A 12345-nucleotide genomic window follows, 5' to 3' on the forward strand; every position below is an offset into this window, starting at 1 on the left:
ACCAGCTACATTTTCCTCCAAGTCATTTATATATACTACAAACAGCAAAGGACCCAGCACTGATCCCCGTGGAACACCACTAGTCACATCCCTCCACTCAGAAAAGCACCCTTCCACTGCTACCCTCTGTCTTCTATGACCAAGCCAGTTCTGTATCCATCTTGCCAGCTCACCTCTGATCCCGTGTGACTTCACCTTTTGTACCAGTCTGCCATGAGGGTCCTTGTCAAAAGCTTTACTGAAGTCCATGTAGACAACATCCACTGCCCTTCCTTCATCAATCATCTTCATCACTTCCTCAAAAAACTCGATCAAGTTAGTGAGACACGACCTCCCCTTCACAAAGCCATACTGCCTCTCGCTACATTAACACTTCTTTCAATTTGTGGACAGAAAATTCAGAATATTTTTCTCTATTGTTTTACATGATGACCAATAATATTTTGCATTCATGACAGCAGCTTTCAAAAGCTTGTGTAATTTTGAAGCTATTTTGCTTGCTGAAAAATCTGAAAATAGTTCACAATGTCACTGTTTCCCAGTTCTTCTCTGAGAAAATCAAAAACCAAAGCATACGGTATGGTCAGTTCTGCATATAACCATGGACACTTACTGCACAGGAGGGAATTCATTCCATCAAGTCTATCTAAAACTAATCTCATTACTCTGCTTTCTCTCCATTCTTCTCTGTATTCTTCTGCCTCAGCTAGGAAGACTTATTGAGCCAGATTTTTAAAGGGCCACGTGGTCGGAGACGCGATTTGAAAATTGCAGTCCGGGATGTCGTCTTCAGAACCTGATGTCTCCAGGACAATCCACAATTTTCAATGTGAGAGCGGAGGGGGTGGGTGGGGAGGGAACAGGGAAGTCGCTCACCCCCAATTAAGAGCCCATAAGCTCATGGAGGAGCTTGTTAAGGGGCCCGGGATGTTCACACTGTAATTTTCAATTGCGATTATGGCGAGCCCGACCACTTTGGGCTCACAGCGGGCAGGGGGCAAACTTTATTGTTACACGATGAAATGTTTTCGGCCCACGGGGATCTTGCGCCGGGCCCAACACAGGACAATTTTTTTTACATTCTGGAAGCGCTGCCTCACCTCTTTACCCTGCTGGCCCTGTAAGGAGCTGCCTGCTCTCATAGCAAGGCAGAGGCAGGCCCCATCATGGCTGCTGCCTGCCTTTGCCACATTTGCTCTGCAGGCTGCTCCCACTTCCTGCAGATGCTTGATGCCACTAATTGGGTGCTGAGCTTGCCTTCTGCCCAATTACTGCAATAAGATTCGAAGACCGCATCACCTTAGCAGCACAGCTCAGACATAGGATCAGGACCCGGAAGTTATCCTGGCGTTGGGTTCCTGACCCTGTTTTGAAAATTCAGTCCATTAAATCTCTCCAGTATTTTATTCACCATCAATGTCATCAAGTAAGTAAGGTACCATCTCACTGATTGCTACAGTCATTGTATTTTGATTAGAACAGGACTTGGAAGTTTATTTTGTGGATAGTATCATAAATATAGTTTTTAACACTGGCTCATGGATCCACGTTCCACGAGCTTAATAAGAGCTTTGGGTGCTGCAAATTCAGGGTGCTTTATGGCTATAAGTTTGTCCCCAATTCTGTCTTGCTGCGGTGCTAGTGTAAGCTATGTGTGAGGACGCGACATGCCTTCTGAAACACATACATGTAGTTCACTGTAAGATGTGATAGAGGAGTACCAAGTGTTGGTGGTAGTTTCTTGTATGCATTTCATTTTCTTGAAAAATTCCTACATCTGGTACTTTGCTTGCTACCCATGCTATAGATTTCTGCAAGTGTACCTTGCGTACAAATTTTTGAGAAGCAAGTCAAACTGGTTCTTGCAACTTTCAATTGCATTCACCCAAAAAAGTGAAAGTGTCCAAAATTTAACTCTCGTCTTCCCTGAGAAAGTGGTGGTGGGAATTCTTGAATTGCCTATGTGATGAAACTGCCTCTACAATACTGTGAGGTAGGGAGGTCCAGGATTTTGACCCAGCAACAACGAAGGAACAGCAACAAATATCTAAGTGAGGATGCTGTGTGACTTGGAGGGGAACAGTTTTCGTGATGTTTTCCATACAATCCCAAAAATTAGGTCAGTCAAGACTTTGTGGCTAATTTCCAAGTCTCATAAGTATTGATAGCTTTAGGTTACTGCAGATATTTCTTCTCTCATTTGTCTAATATCCATAAGTAAACAGTAATATCTTCTGAATTTAGTAAAAACAGTACCATTTCTTTAAAATAGGTTAAGAAAATATTCCAAAGCAATGTCAACACAAATGAAAACAGTGCATATCTGCGTGCCAAAGAACCGGTTGGGTGTAACTTGCAAAATCCTTTTATATGGGTTCTGATGTATGTTTACTTCTGTGTACATAGGGTTGTAGGTATGTTGTCCCAGAGCTTACATGGAGTTGTATTATTTGAATTGATCTGGCATAAGAAGACAAGAAATAGGAGCAGAAGTCGACCATATTGCCCATCGAGCCTGCTCTACCATTCAATACGATCAGGACTGATCTTGGGTTTCAACTCCACTTTCCTGCCCGCTCCCCATGTCCCTTGATTCCCTGCGAGACCAAAAATCTCTCTATCCCAGTCTTTAATGTATACTAAAAACAGGTACACAGGAGCATGCAGTTCATAAGTCCATCACTCACATCTCACTGATCAGAACCGTTTTAACTATTTAGTAACCAAAATTTTTTTTAAATCTGCATTTTCTGATTTGCTTGCCCTCTCTCGGCTTTCCCACACCATAAGAGGTGAGCAAGTGACCTTCTCCCAATTAACCACTAGGTGACAAACAACAGTGACGCTGAATGACTTGTCTTAAGCTTTTCCTGCTGCCCTGTCAGGAATGTCACATTTCACCCACGACCACCACCTTATGGCTGAGTTGAGATTAATAATTCAAATGTGGGGATTGTTAAAAAATCTTCTTATTGATTGCCATCAATAAATTACTGCATTTTTTACAGGTTGATGAATTGGTCAAAAAAAAATTCCTCCTGAATCTAACCTGCAATTACCCAAATTTTATCTGGTCTTCGTGGGTCCTTTGATGTGTGCACATCATTGCTAGTGATGCCATCATGCACATTTATATGATGGGCATACTGCATGGCACATACATTTGTCATCATGCAACATATGTGACACCATCACTAATGTGCTTTGTGTGCATTTTGGGAAGACCTTGAAGTGAATTCTGCAGTTAGAGCAGATTTAAGATCAATGTACCATCCTTCACTCAATCAACTCTCAGATGCTTTACCATCTATTTTTATTCAGATTTTGTAGGAACACACTGATGGATTCACACTGATAGTGTGGTTTGTGTGTACTGCCAAATAAAGCATGATCTAAAAGGCATGTGCAGAGCAATAGAATTTTGAGTTGGCAATATCTAAGATTCCTGGAGAACAAACGATGCAAAACATAGTTTAATGCAATTCCCACAAGCCAGAACAGCCACTAAAGTCCATAAAGCCCATGAACTGTGCATGTAATGGTGGATTGTCATTTAGTTTACCTGTGCCTTTTTCTTCGTCACGACCTTGTTTTCTTGAGTTTTGATAATGTGAAAACTGACGTTCTCCAAATTTAACAGTGATTTTTAGTTTCCAATTTTTCAATCTTGGTTTTCTCTGTGTTTTTGATGCCAAACGTGGACGCTGAAAAACATAAAAATATCCGCGTTTGTAAATATCAAGAAACTTTCATAATCCTTAACTAGGTCTGACAGGGGAGTGCTTAATACTGTGGATGAGTGCAGAAAATGTTTTTAAAAACTGGCAAAACTTGTGATCTATGCTAGCACGGGAAGTGTACTTCAAACACTCCCTTGAATTCATCACAATGATGGCTCTATCACTCTGATGCTTACGCAAAGCATAGGAGAAGAGCTTATCTCCACAGTCATAGAAGCAAGCCTCCATCAGTCGAATGTGAACATGATTCCTTCATGCCCTCTCGGACAGCATCAAATACAGTCTGAGTTTTTTTATGGACAGATTCCTTTCTTGAATTTGCTCTTCCAATTGAGTGTGAGCCAAAATACTCCTGTCTTTTTATTCAAAGCAAATGCAGGGTTCCAAACAAAACAGATTTCTTTAGCCACCTCCCATCGGAGGATGGATGACGTCATAGCAACACAGTTGAATCTAAAAATGAATTCCTGAATCATCTCCAGAAATTGCAAATAAGGAGGATATTAAAATTACTATCCAACACCCATGGAATATGTGTCCCCAGCATGTAGTCAATGAATTGTCCAACATCAATAACTTGTATTTATATAGTGCCTCCAACATAGGAAATTCCTGCAGTGCTTTATAGAGGAATTGGGAGAGAAAAATATAGATCAAAGGGGATGAGGACACAAAGCCATTGTGGCAGAATTAAGAGGGGTGACCAGAAGCTCAGTTGAAAAAATGAGTTTTGAGAAAGTTTTTAAAGATGGAGAAAGAAGTGGCAAGGTGCAGGGATTTGGGAATACAGCTCCAGGGTTATAGTGTAAAAGAACTGCCATTGAGGGGAGAGTGGGCAGATGCACATTATGCCAGAATTGGAAGAGCAGATGGTGTGAGCTTGGGCATAGAGTTGTGAGAGTTTGCAGTGCTGAGTGAAGCTGTGAAGGAAGTTAACAATTCATCACACAAGTAATCAGTAAACAATATACCAATGACATAATACTGTCGATATGCCAGAAAGGAGTTACTGTGACATTGTAGGTTTTGAATATCTGACTTCTCAAATGCAAAAGGAATGTATTTAATTTCATCACCATTTCATTGTGTTGGCATTTTAATTACACCACTGCCTCCCAGTTTTACAAATATATTGGCCTCAGCAATATATCCCACTTCTGAAACCTGTCCGTAGCAGTAAGGAAGTGGCTGTTTAGATAAATCTGATTTAAGCCGACGGCAAAGAGCAGCGAGTCTGTGCTGTTCAAGTGCAACTGCAGCAGTTCGGCTTCATTCATTTTTTGCCACAGATCAACATTGCATGTGCCTCAGGTCAATTTCAGGCCAAATTCCCGCCCACATGGCACTCTGAATGGACAGAATATTTACTGGATATTCCCATTGGAAAATAGCAACTTTCATTGATCATTTTGATGATAGATCCTGTGCTCACACATGTCCTACCTCATCATATTATTTATTCTCTCTAAAATATTCAGTGACTTGTCAGCTGCAATGATTTATATTATTACATTTCACTTGTTTTAAATGAAGCATCAGAGAGATCTGTATACATGAATGAAACAGCTAAACAATGCAAAATTATTTTGTGGTGAATTCCGGGCCATTGAATTTAAATGGTAACACATATTTCATCAGGTAATTTGTTTTATTGAATCTTAAGTGGCATACAGTCAATCTGTGTTCGTTCAATTGTTACACAAGTTTCCTTTTACTACAGTACTTTTTGATATGAACTCTTCAATAGAATAGAGTCATATGGCCGGATTTTATGTTGAAGCCACAAGTCCTGATGTTGGTCCTGGAAGTAGGTGCAGCTTCTGTCAGGGCCATGAATGGCCGGCCACATGCGATAAAACGGCGACTGGCCAATTAAGCTCGAGAGACGCGGGGGCTGTCCAATACTGTGGACAGTGGTGGTGGGGGAGGGCAGATGACGTCGCCAGCTGGTGCCGCGGCAGGTGCTGATGCAATATTTAAAGGGCTGCCAGTCCTGCAGTTAATGTTTCATTTCCAGGTATAAGGGAGAAAGGCTGCAGAACAATAGCAGAAGGAAAACCCCAGGTGGCCGTACGCTTCAGTGATGCCTCCCTCCAGGTTCTCTTACAGGTTATCAGGGAAAGGTGGGATATACCATTCCCTAGGGATTGCAGGAGGAGAGACGGACACCTGACCAAGAAAGCCTGGCTGCAGATAGCGGAGGAGATCAGCAGCCATTAGGGCACCCCAAGGACCTGGATTCCGTGCCGCAAGCAGCTCAATGACCTCATCCAGGCAGCAAAGGTGAGTACCTTTTAAAGCCTTTGGCTCTTGGGCCTTGCATTTGTCAGAAGAGGAGGGTCCATTGGGTCAAGACGGAGTGCCGACCCAGACATTGGAAAAAGGTCAGGGCATAGACAAGCTGCCTGAGACATGGTGAAATGGCACTCAAAGGCAGCCTTTTGTCATTGGAGACCCTCACAAAGTCCCTGGAAAGAATCTGCATGCAGGATGCATCTGTGTGACCCCATTAGTAATCACTCGACTACCACCAGCATATATTTTGTGATTGTCACCGTTGGGAGACCAACAACATTCATCTTTGTGTCTGCAGGAGCAAATAGCAAACAATCACAGAGAGCAAGCCAAGACTGGCAGTGGACTGCCAAATCTCTATGTCCTGAGCCCGATGGAGGAAGAAGCCATGGAGCTGGCATGGCCACAGGACAGACAATGCATAGTGGATGGAGAGACAGGCACTTTCCCAAGACTGTGAGTAAGGTCACGACGGGGCACAAGGGAGCATCAGCAGCTATGGAGCCATGCTGCTCATGAGGCATCATCACTGATAATGGAAGAGTCCATCTAGACCTTGAGCGCTGCACTGTCTCTGACTGGTGCACAAGTGGTGTCCTCCATTGAGAGATTGGTGGCATCCCTGGAGAGCCACATTCAGCAGAGCACTCAGTGTCTGCAGGACATTCATGCAGACCTGCATACCTTCATCTTGACCATCAGCTCAAGGCAGCTATGGCAAGGCAAGAGGGAGATAGGGAACCTGGAGTCACCACCAGGACCTTCACCCTCTCAGGTCAGCAGGGAGGCAGAAGTCTGCCTTGCAAGGGAACAGGAGCAGCAGCCTCCCGCAGCTGGAGGCTCCTCTCAGGGTGTTTCTGGTGAGGGCAGTAATTCCTCTGCCCCTCTGCCAATGACGCCAGATCTTCCTTGATGACAGAGGGTGGTACTGCTTCTGTACAGGAGGCCTTCAATGTGCCAGGGCCTTCCAGGCCTAAGGCAACCAGAGGATGACCGCCAAGGTCATCCATAGCCAAGGGGCAGCAAGGTCGCAACCTGCCTCCACTTTCGCCGACAACGCAGGGAAGGACCTCGTGGGAGTGCACACAAAAGAATAAAGAAAAACAGCTAGAAACGCAGGGGATTCACAGGTGAATGTGTAATGTAAATCGAAAGGGTAGCATTTGGTGTCATGGATAATAAAAATTATCGTGCAAGTTCTCCTTCCTCTTACTTATGGCCTTTGGTGCTTCATTTCAACCCTGTCTCTGTCAGGGGGCTCGAGGCAAGGGATCTTGTTGCGAGGGGTCAACTCTGGAGCCTTGCCAGAACTCTGAAAAATTCCAGCCTCTCCCATCTCTCTACATAACTGAACTCCCTCATCCATGCTATTATTCTGGTAAACTTCCTCCATATCCTCAACAGGGCCTTGACATACTTCCTAAGGTGTGGCACCCAGAATTGTATTCAATACTTCATTTCTGGCCTAACCAGAGATCTGTAAAAGTTTAGCATGACTTCCTTGTTTTTGTAGTTAATGCCCCTATTTACAAAGTTAATTTTCCCATCTACTTTTTTAACTGCCTAATCAGCTTGCCCTTCACCTTCAAAGGTTTGTGAATATGTACTCACAGGTCCTTCTGTTCTTGCACCCTCTCAAAATAAGAGCATAAGAAGTAGAAGCAGAAGTAGGTCATTTGGCTGATCTTTTATCTCAACTCCAACTTCCCACAATAGCCTCATCTTTCTTAATTTCCTTAGTACCCAAAAATCTATCGACCTCTGTCATGAATATGCTCAACAACTGAACATCTACAACTCTCTGGGGTAGAAAATTCCAAAGATTTACAACCCTTTGAGTGAAGAAGTTTCTTCTCATCTCAATCCTAAATGGCTGACCCTTATTCTGAGAGTGGGAGCCCATGTTCTAGATGCCTCCAGAGGAAACATTTTCTCAGCATCTACCCTGTCAAGCCCATTTAGTACCATCTAGATTATACTGCCTCTCTGTGTTGTTTCTCCCAAACTACATCACTTCACATTTATCCACATTAAATTGCACCTGTCATGTGTCTGCCCATTTTACCAGTCTCTCTATGTTCTTCTGCAGTCTGTTCATAATTTCTACATTACCAAGTTTTGCATCATCGTAAATTTTAAAATTGTACCCCCTATACCCAAGTTGAAGTCATTTATATGTAACAAGAAAGGATTGGTCCTTATACTGACCCCTCATGACCCCACTGCATATTTCTCTCCAGTCAAAAAAGATCCGTTCACCACTACTCTCTGCCTCCTATCCCTAACTTAATTTCACACCCAAGTTGTCACTGTTGCTTTGATACCATGTGCTTCTATTTTCTGAAAAAGTCTGTTATGAGGGATTTTATCAAATACCTTTTTAAAGTCCATATATATTTACTGCATTATCATCATGAACCCTTTCCATTACTTCATGAAAAAACTCAATCAGATTAATCAGACATGATTTACCACTAACAAATCCATGCTGACTATCCATTATTAACCTATGCTTCTCCAGGTGAGCTTCAACTATCTCTGCTCTAGCTTCCCTCAGCAACCAAGGATGCATCCCATCTGGACCAGGTGATTTGTTAACTTTTGAGTGATGCCAACCTGTTTAGCATCTCCTTTTTATCTATTTTTTTTCTACCCAATATCTCTAATCCCCCGGCCTCTACTCTAACATTAACTTCATTCTCTTTTGTGTGATAAATGCAAAGTATTCATTCAGTACCTCAGTCAAGCCTTCTGTTTCCATAAGAAGATTTTCTTTTTGTCCCTAATCGGCCTCATCATTCCTTAAAATATATGTTTACTTTTTATATGTTTATAAAAGATTTTTGGGTTCCATTTTATGTTACCTAAACGTTTCTCATACTCTCTCTGCCCTCATATCTTTTTTCACTCTCCATTCTGTCTGGTTTTCAATTGTATTCTGTACCTAGGTTCTGAGAGAGAATACTTGCTCCCTTGGCCATTGCTGCTGCGATATCCATTGGCTGCATCACTTCTGAGGCACCTTATGTTGGCTACCAATTTCTGCCACAAATTGTGGCGTAAAATTGTGACAGCATGTTCAGGGAGCCCAGCAGACTAATAGGTGGATAGCTAGTTCAAAGAGTCAGCGCATACACGATGGGCTGAATAACCTCCTTCAGTGCTGTATCATTCTATGATTCTATGTAAAGGGCCTTCATTCTCCAGTCAGTGAGTACAGATCGATACCTCTTAAGAGGGCAGCATGCTGCTATTGCTTTCCTTCGGGGAACAAAAGCAACCCTGTTTTTGGTTTCTGTGAAACCAGTGAAGTACTTTTTTAAAGGTGGCATTCATCGCCAATATCCCCATTGCTGCAAGTAAAAACAAACTTTGTAATTTTTTTATCAAGATCGTCCAGTTCAAGATTTGAGTTTAGCTCTTAAGCTTCCTAAACACACTGACAAAGTTTTAAAGAGACAGCTACCAAATCAATGCTTTAAAAAAGTACTTCACTGGTTTCACAGAAACCAAAAACAGGGTTGCTTTTGTTCCCCGAAGGAAAGCAATAGCAGCATGCTGCCCTCTTAAGAGGTATCGATCTGTACTCACTGACTGGAGAATGAAGGCCCTTTACATAGAATCATAGAATGATACAGAACTGAAGGAGGTTATTCAGCCCATCGTGTATGCGCTGACTCTTTGAACAAGCTATCCAATTTGCCCACTCTCCTGCTCTTGCCCCCTAGCCCTGCAAGTATTTCCCCTTCAAGTATTTGACCAATTCCCTTTTTGAAATTTATTATTGAATCTGCATCAATAGAAAGTAAAAGTGACAAACCTATCATAAGTCATATTTTTAGAAAAAGGACTGGAGAAGAATTTTAATCCATTGTGCTTAGCAAAACTGATGCAGGTTTCTGTCCGTTCCCTAACTATAGAACCCCTACCGCTATTCCTCTCCTGTCTTTTCTCCTCCCTCCCTGCACAGCTGAGTCACCCATGGTGCTCTGGTCATGACTTTGCTGCACTCTCCAGAGCAGGCCTCTCTCCCATCGGTACTCAGAACTGAATACCGGTTAGAAATTAGGATGTCCTCTGGGGACTCCTGCACTACGTGCCTTGTCCTTATTGTCTGTCTGACAACCACCCAGTCCCTCTCTGCCTGAACTCTCTTAAGCTGCAGGGTGACTACCTCCTGAAATGTGCTATCCATGTATCTCTCATCCTTGCGAATGCACCTCAGTGACACCAGCTGTTTCTCGAGTTCCAAGATTGGGCGCTTGAAATTTTGCATTTGGTGGCACTTTCTGCACATGTAGAAGTTGTCCAGGACATGGGTAGGGTCCTGGAGTCCCCACATGGCACAGGATGTGCATTCGATGGGTGTGAACAGCCCTGCCATGCCCCGAGTTATTTATTTACTGCACTAAGATTGGAAACCAGCCCCTTCCACTGCACCGAAGTAAGAACCAAATACTGGAGGGTTAACAAAAAGTAGAAAAAAAGGAGCACCTCCTCCCCCGTTCACCGAACTCCTCTCTCACCAAACTTGTATCTCCACACCCTGCTTGCAATCTGCAAGTCGTTTTGTGCCAAGGTGTGTCAGATGCAAATTGCTGTGGCCATCTTGGCTGCCAATTTTTAAAAGATTAACTGTAGGAAATTCTCCATTAAGAGTCTAATGTAAGTTTCCAACCAATTAATTAATATTTCTTGTTTGGCATTTGGTGTTTTCTTGACACTTGGATGAAGGGAACGAGTGTATTGTAGCCAAATCTGCAGATGATACAAAGTTAGGAAGGAAAGAAAGTTGTGAGGAGACAAAGAGTCTGCAAAGAGATGTCAATAGATTAAGTGAGTGGGCAAAAATATGGCAGATGGAATATAATTTTGGAAAACGTGAGGTTATCAACTTTAGCAGGAAGACGAGAAAAGCTGAATATTATTTAAATGAAGAGAGACTGGAGAGGGATCTGGGTGTCCTTGTACATGAATCACAAAAAGTTAGCATGCAGGTATATCACGTAACTAGGAAGGCAAATGGAGTGTTGACATTTATTGCAATGGGGATGGAGTATAAAAGCAGGGAAGTGTTATGACAAATGTACAGGGCATTGGTGAGACCGCACCTAGAATACTGCATACAGTTTTGGTCTCCTTACTTAAGGAGGGATATACTTGCATTGGAAGCAGTTCAGGGAAGATTCACTAGCCGATTCCTGGCATGAAGGTGTTGTCTTATGAGCAAAAGTTGAGCCTATATTCATTGGAGTTTAGAAGAACAAGAGGTGATCTTATTGAAACATACAAGATTCTGAGGGGTTCTGATAAAGGGTCACTGACCTGAAACTTTAACTCTGCTTCACTCTCCACAGATGCTGCCTGACCAGCTGAGTATTTCCAGCATTTCTTGTTTTTATTTCAGATTTCCAGCATCTGCAGTATTTTGCTTTTAGATTCTGAGGGGGCTTGACAGGGTGGTTGCTGAAAGGATGTTTCTCCTCATGGGGGAATCTAGAACTAGGGGGCACAGTTTAAAAATAAGGAGTCTCCCATTTAAGATGGAGATGAGGAGGAATTTCTTCTATCAGAGGGTTGTTAATTTGGAATTCTCTACTCCAGTGAGCAGTGGAGACTGGGCCACTGAATATATGCAACACAGATTTTTGATCTACAAGGGAGACAAGGGTTATTGGGGTGGGGGGGGGAGGGGCAGGAGCAGGCAGGAAAGTGGAGTTAAGGCCGCAATCAGATCAGCCATGATCTTACTGAATGGCGGAGCAGGCTTGAGGAGCCCAATGGCCTACTCCTGCTTCTCTTTCTTAAGATCTTACGAATGAATCTGGCTCCAGGGGAATGAAAGCTGACGGAGCAATGGGAAGGAGGAAGGAAAAGTTCAGGCAGTTCCTCTCTGGGAGCTGCTGCTGTCGTGGCTCAGTTGGTACCACTCTCACCTGTGTTAGGATCTTATGGGTCTAAGTCCAGGACTTGAGCACACAAATCTTGTCTGACACTCCAGTGCAGTACTGAGGGACAGCTGCACTGTCAGTGGTACCATCTTTGAATGAGAAGTTAAACCAAGGCCCCGTCTGCCCTCTCAGAGTCCCTGCCACTATATTAGAGATCAGGGGAGGTCTCTCCAGTGTCCTGGCCAACATTTACCCCTTAATCAACATCACAAAAGCAGATTATCTGTTCATTGTCACATTGCTGTTTATGGGAGCTTGCTGTGCACAGCTTGGCTGCCGCATTTCCTATCTTTTAAAAGTGATCATTTCAAAAAGTAGATGATAAGCGCTAAAAAAATGCAAGTCTTCCTTTCACTCCC

The 12345-nt window shown here is 43.1% G+C and overlaps 1 protein-coding gene across 6 annotated transcripts in view; it reads left to right on the forward strand.

The window, feature by feature from the left end:
• Nucleotides 1-12345, forward strand: part of LOC137380065 (protein FAM107B-like) — a 193008-nt gene that overhangs the window by 97213 nt on the left and 83450 nt on the right. The window lies entirely within an intron of this gene.

This window comes from Heterodontus francisci, chromosome 19, assembly GCF_036365525.1.
Source record: "Heterodontus francisci isolate sHetFra1 chromosome 19, sHetFra1.hap1, whole genome shotgun sequence".
Taxonomy (NCBI): Eukaryota; Metazoa; Chordata; class Chondrichthyes; order Heterodontiformes; family Heterodontidae; genus Heterodontus; species Heterodontus francisci.